Raw genomic sequence first — 7,419 nt, forward strand, 5'->3', positions numbered from 1 at the left:
AGCTGCCACCGTAATAGTGAATTCCCCACTGTTAACTATGAATAATTACAAAAATCTAATGTGTCTTTATTATATAATTTGTGAGTACAATATAGTATGAGATAGTAGAGTTACTATCTTACACTGTTAGTGATTAACTGGATTTTTAACAGTATATTGTTACTTAAAATTTTTGCCAAAAATGTATAACCATGATATTGTAATTTTTGGACTTACTAGAACTCTTCTTTCTTTCTTCTCTAGATTCTAGAACTCTCACTTAGAACTGATGAAATTACAGGAGCAACTAGAAGATAAGTAGGTACATAAAAATGTAATGCGAAATTAAATAAAATATAAATCTGATAATACTATTGCGTACTTAAAAGTAGCCGTCGGTATGTTACCTGTATTTTCCAATCGTAAATTTACTACTAAATACAATACCAAAACACTAAACACTACCACAGACTACGAAAGTTACCTTGATACTACGTAGATACTAGGTCCAAATCTCTTATAATAAATCTGAATAATTAAATACTTAATTACAACATAAGTTACGTAGGTAAGATTTTTGTAAACTAAATTATTATGGTAAATTACATTTCTCTTTTATACTTCATCCTTTTGCTTGAATATATTTAAAATCATATACCTAGTTACTTGAATTATTTTGTTGCGAAATGAATTCCATTCAATACCTAATCTGCCTTAAGGCGCTTTATTCGGACTGCCATTGATATATCACATGTGCTTATACTCGTGTGAATATTTAATTTCGCATACGAAAGCAAGATATAACAGTAATTAACTGTTTAATTTTAAAATATATATATTACAGTAAATTTGTAAAATAATTGAAAACATCTTTAATAATAAAAGAATGAGAAATTCAAGTAACAGAGGCAGAATCAATAGCGGTACATAATTGAATAAGTGACAAATGAGAAACTACTGTTCATGATGACAATAGAGATATATACTTAGATATAACCTTATGGAAGAGTATACCTATCACGCAAGTATTTATCACAATAGTTTCGTGATTACTAATATTTAATAAATTTTAATTTATTAAATATTATTTTACTTTTAATATTAATTTACTTTTAATATTCAGACAGATATTAGTTATACGGCCTGCCTGATGTCAACTCTTCTTAGGAAAAACCTACTTATACAAAATTAAATTTTAAATATATTTATAGTAGCTTTGTTTCAACTCGATCATTAAATTAGGATATTTTATATTTATGCTATTATAAAGTGGATACTCATAAAGAATGTAAAATTAAAAAGAATCGAAATAAAGTTAGACAGATATTATTTTTTTAATTTCATTAAAATTTCATCAAATCATTATTATTTTTCTTTTTCTTATCCACTCTTAAAAAAGGTTTTCACAATAGAAACGGCCCCTCGTGGTGGGGAGTCACCCTGTCATTACTTTATTGACATCAAGTTAATTTCAGACGTCACAAAAAATGTTACACCAGTAATATTCTGATAATTTTTGGGATGACCTTCCTAAAATGCTAACATTTCGGGATTGAAATAGAGGAAATGTTTGGCTCAACTCATAGACTGTAATTTTTTTTATTCAACATTCCAGGTTAGATTTTAATATACTTAAAAACTAAACTAAAAACTAAACTATTTGTGACTAAGTGATTGAAAGTTTGTATAAGAGTATTTTTTTTTTAAATAAAAAAAAAACAGTAAGTCGTCTACTAGAATGTGCTTATTGACAAAGCATAAGCTATATTCATCTTTATCCAAAATATTAAGTCAATATTGTGTCAATAAACGTGGTCTTACCACGTCTATTATCGTATATCCTTTATTTATCTATACAATTAGAGGATAATAGGTAACAAACAAACAAATGAACAAGCTCACTTTCACATTTATAATACATATTAGTAAGGATCTCTCCACTTTAATTGAATAATTAAGTATCTACTTAAATAGATACATAATATAATCCTGTCGATAATAACTAGGTATATCAATTAAATAATTAGGTGCATAACAGTGCGATCAAAATTATACAATTTGTACTAATCGATCTAGTTAAAATTTTACAAGCACGCACATTTTAGTACTGAAGTAAAACAAACACAGCTAATATGAGTTACTTATACAGACTAGCTGACCTGGCAAACATTGTTCTGCCATATGGGTTAATTGTTCTGGATATGCACACCCTAATCACCTAGCAGTATGACATATTCTTTAAGACCTATCCTTATAAAAAAAAAAGTAAACAATTCATAAAAATCGGTAGAGCCATTTTAGAGGAGTGCGATCACAAATACGGGGACACGAGATTTTTATGTATAAAGATATATCATTATTAAAACATAACTGTTTAAATCAAAATGTGGTGTATTATACATTTATTTACCATTAAATAGAGCTACTTCTGATCAGCTGCACTTTCTGGTTTAGATTATGGCTACAAAGACCTTTCCAGAAACCTTACAATTCTAATCATTCTGATACTGTCAACATTTAGCTATTTTATTTATATTAGCTATCTATTTTTTGACTTTCTTTATTTTTCCTTTATATTTATCTGTTTAATCTATACAAAACATCAAAGTTTTGTTGACTTGTGCCAATGATACTTCATCTACGATAATTATTTCAGTTATTTCGCTGATTAAGGATTCATCCCTTTCACATATGCTTACTTTCGTTTTCATTTATACGAGCAAAAGTGATAAACTCTCCTACAATACAAATACTACCTTACGAATATCTATTTTAAAAACTATGTTCCTCAATTAGATAATAGTAATCTGAAAATGAAAGTTTATGAATACATTTGGATGTTTATTACCAAATTGCTTTTAAAAGGATTAGCAGCATACATCTTATACAATTTACGACAAAGCGGCAACTTCATCACTAGTCAATGTAAAAAATCTATTCTTCAAAAAGATTTCTTGACATTTATCAAATTTCATGGTAACCTTTTTCAAAATGTCACAAGGGTGAAGCCGTAAGTATAAACGAATTGCGGTCAAGAACAAGATAAACACGCTGTGACAGGATAAATGTTACCACGTTTTGTATCCATAGATTTTAAGGTCAATAAGATTACAATAATTAGGAATTTACAAGAAAGATTCAACATTTTCATGTACGAAATAAATTTTATTTAATTATTAATATTTTATTAATTATATATGAAAAGCTGATCGAGATTGGTAAAAGTATCATATAACGTATTTAAAAAAAATTTTTTTTGAAGAAGCAGACAATTTCTCAATACACCAATAAAAGAAAGAAAAATCCAAATTTACGAGTTTTCTTTAAAAATTTTAATCATTCTTATTCCTAGGAAATAAATATTCTAAATGCCATTCTTATTACTGATCTCCTCTATAGAAGTAGATAATGTACTATATAAATTTGGATTTTATATATATATATATATAGGGGCACCAACTAAAAAGACATTTGTGTGTCCAAACTTAATTTTGTTTTGTATACCCACAAAAATCTACTACTTCCATCACCACAAAATCTGACCAATGTGTAACAACTGATAAAATCCTATTGCAATTTGATTACAAAAGATGTATAGGAATTAGAATTCCCAGACAATTCCTATTGTTGTCACAACCATTCAATTGGAAATATTAGAAAAATGAAAACTATTTTTCAATCAATAAATTAACAATTCTGTTACACATTTTATCGTTATTGTTTTATGGAAACGGTTATGAAGGTGCATGAATTTAGAATCGTGTGTATTTATATCTTAAAATGTTCAAGACTATTATTTGGGGCTTCTGTGTTAACATTCTTTTTATTCCATAATTAATAGAAATCTCGCAAAAGAATTAACCTACCTCAACAATGACGTTTTTACAACATAATCCGGTTTTATATCCCGCTACAAAACTGAGAACTACCTGCATATACATATTATCTTAGATTATGATTATTATATACTCCTGTGCTTTTTAATTATCATAAAATTATTGTAAATAATGACTCAAACTTACTGTCTCAATTTAAGCCCTAGAAATCGTTCAATGATCCGTAATGAAAAAAACACGTGACTGTTCAGCGCGTGGTACAACAGTGCGCGAGAGAGCTATGCGCTTGTAAACTCGACGTCGACTGACACGCGAGGACCTGAGCACATGCCAAATTACTCGCCCCTCTACAATTTAACACTTTAAAAGTAAAAGTGGTCAATCCCGAAGGCGTGGCGGCTGGCAACAGCCGTGACTCGGTATTATGTACCATAAACAGTCAATATTGTTTTATTATCAAGGTGCGTACCTATTTGCTATACACGACTTGCAGTCTAGGAATGTCAAGGTCGAATCATTTTTCAATTATATTTTTGCGTGAAATCCATTAGAATAACAACATCAATTTCAATTTAACACAAATCGAATGGGAATAAATATTTTTTGTACATAACGACCCTTAGTCGATTTTAATAAAAGACATCATTATCATGCCGAAAGTAAACTCTTGCAATTAAAATGAGGATCATGCAAATTCGCCCCAAAATCTTGGAGAGATCGGTATATAAATGTACATGTTAAATATAAATTAATAAGTACATTTTGCTCTGCAAAAAAGCAACAACTTCGATCTTGCAACAACATCAACAACTTCAGTTTTGTAGACACTATAGATGTGAAAACATTTAAATTTTTACGGTAAATTGTATGTCTGTAAATACATTTTCCTTCACAACGAGCAAGACGTTACACCACAAAAAAAACTTCAAACTTCAATCGTCTCAAAATAAAATACATGCGGGAGTAAACTTTAACGATTACTAAAATGTTCATCGAAGCTTAAGCCAATGATAAAACTACGTAAATGTTCATCGAAGCTTAAGGCAATGATAAAGATACGAACATTTTTTAATCAGAAGACTTATGCCAGAAAGTAAAGGTTGCACATTCGACCAACCACTCATTCATAATCGCAGACACCGGCCACCTATTTTCTTTCTCTAAAGTTCTAATAATATCCCAATTATACTTTAATTAATACCAACAACTACAGGTACACTATCTGTCTCAAATAGCGAGAACGAAATCCTCACAGATACATACTAATATAGATAAAAAATCAGAAATATAAAATATACATAAAAAATCAGAAATATACTGTAATATTTAAAGCGGACATTACAAAACTTTCTCGCTATTATTAACCTAATTAAATTAAAACAGTCCATTCAAAATCGAAAATATCATAAATTTTGTCATCAAAAAACTTGATGTGATACTTTTATGTGGAAACCTCAGGATCCTTTGTATTCTCTCTTGAAAATCTTCTCTCCTCTGATTACTTGGATACCAAATTCAATGTCCTTCACAAACTCATAATAAATGATCTAATAATACTTTTCAATATTACACTATTTTTTTTTTATACAACTTACAATGGCAAACAAGCTGTCGGCCCACCTGATGGAAAGTGATTACCGTCGCCTATAGACGTCATCAGTACCATGAACATAACAGAGTATACTGTTTGGCCCATGATACCCCCCATGCGTTGCCATTCCTGAGGACTCAGGTGTTATTCCTCCGTACCTAGTAAATTCACGCCATATCCCACCCTTCAAACCGAAACACAGCCATGCAAACACAACTGCTTTACGATTGAAACACGAATGGGACAGAGGTACCCAAGCAATCGAATTTTGTACAAAGTCTCCCATCAGATAAAACTCTATTACTGCTACTAAGCAGTACCGACTGAAGTATAAACTATGCGTACAGAACTCTAGATTCTTATCAAAATTTCATCCACTGAGCAATTGAGTATTTATTGTTCTCTATGTTATCATTTTCTTTTATAATCAATCAATCGTCAATACATATAATAAAATCGTAAGTAATGGCAGTCTGTACATGGAAGATATATAAGAAATATGAACTATTGTCTTTATGAACGCAATAGAACCCAATACAATAATTTTTTGAATTTTTGACTGTTTGTCTGTATGTTTGTGCACGCTAACCTCAGAAACAGCTTAACCGATTTGAATGCGGTTTTCACTATTACGTTGCTGTTTGCTCCACTTTACATTTAGTGTTTATTATTCCAACCGTTAACTGTCTACTGCTGGATATAAGCCTTCCCCATAAGGAGAGTTTTGATAGTAGTTGCCACACTTAACAGGCGGATTGGCAACCATAGTTAGGCTTTTAGAGATGTTTTAAGAGAGACGCTGTTGCCATCCCTCGCCCTCGCTTAGTCGCCTTTTACGACACCCAAGGGAAAGGAAGGGGTGGCCCATTCTATGCCGGGGCACACACGGCAATTTAGTATTTTATTTCAATCGGTTCATAAATAAAAAGTTATATTGATATAAAGAATTAATACCCTAAAATTAATTGTACACATTTTTTACAAGCGGCCCGGGCCGTCTTTGCAAAAGTGGACATTTATTTTTTAAACATTTTGGAATAAACATGGAGTAATGTATCATTACGCAGGATATAAGTAGTATTTTTTTAAATAAACATCTACCTCTGTGCTATTCATAGATGTGCACGTCTGTCCACGTCTCTCAAACTTCCCTTGTGATCCCTCCCTCGCCACGCTGCCCTCTACGCTGTGTGAGGCCACAGCAGCCACGGTGCAGCGTGGCTGCGTTTATTTTTCTATTACTTTTTTTATTTATTAATCGATTGAAATAAAATAATCACTAAATGATAAATGGAGCAAACCGCAAAGCACTAGTGAAAACTGCATTCAAATCATTTAAGCCGTTTCTGACATTAGCGTGCACAAACGTATAGACACACAGACAAAAATTTTAAAAATAATTGTTTTGTGTTCTATTGCATTCATAAAGCTCCCCTATAATAGTTTTTCTTATATATCTTTCATGTTCAGACAGCGACCAGTTACGATTATATGTATTAATATATTGAAGCTAATAAACCGATTAATCGGAATCAATTAAACTCTTCAATTGCAATAATCTATTTTTATTTTAACCGATTCAACAAACGTTGTTCTGTCTGAAATCGAATTTATTTATTTCCCTAAAAACATCAATCGAACTGTAACCATAATTTAAAAAAAAATGCTAAATTGGTATAGTCATTATCAAATGATGCGCTTAGCAACAGCATTTAAATTTTGTTTACGTAGGTACAGATTGCAAAAAAAATATTCATTGAACCGTTAATTTAGAAGGTAAATAATAAATTAGCTTAAGCATGTACCTAAGGTAAGTACCTACATAAAGTAATACGGATGAATCGAGAACCTCCTATTTTTGGTTAAGTCACTAAAAAATATATAGGTATTTAAAACACAAGTAATCAATGGTGTCCTTAAAAAACTACATTCATACGATTTCTTATGACCTCTAACTATTTATGTACTTACTGTCAGCTCTCCATGCAAAACTAAATGATTGTACGCTTCAAT

General features: G+C 30.7%; 1 protein-coding gene across 1 annotated transcript in view; it reads right to left on the reverse strand.

Annotated features, from left to right (window-relative positions):
• The window catches only part of LOC113512546 (protein yellow-like), a 41,049-nt gene extending 36,916 nt beyond the window's left edge, over nucleotides 1–4,133 (reverse strand). Inside the window, exon 1 of the mRNA XM_026896451.3 lies at nucleotides 4,002–4,133. The gene's annotated coding sequence lies outside the window, so the exon portion shown is untranslated. The remainder of the gene's footprint in view (nucleotides 1–4,001) is intronic.
• Between the last annotated feature and the right edge of the window lie 3,286 nt (nucleotides 4,134–7,419).

The sequence above is a fragment of the Galleria mellonella genome, unplaced genomic scaffold, assembly GCF_026898425.1.
Source record: "Galleria mellonella isolate WM207_F2 unplaced genomic scaffold, CSIRO_AGI_GalMel_v1 utg139, whole genome shotgun sequence".
In the NCBI taxonomy this organism is placed as follows: domain Eukaryota; kingdom Metazoa; phylum Arthropoda; class Insecta; order Lepidoptera; family Pyralidae; genus Galleria; species Galleria mellonella.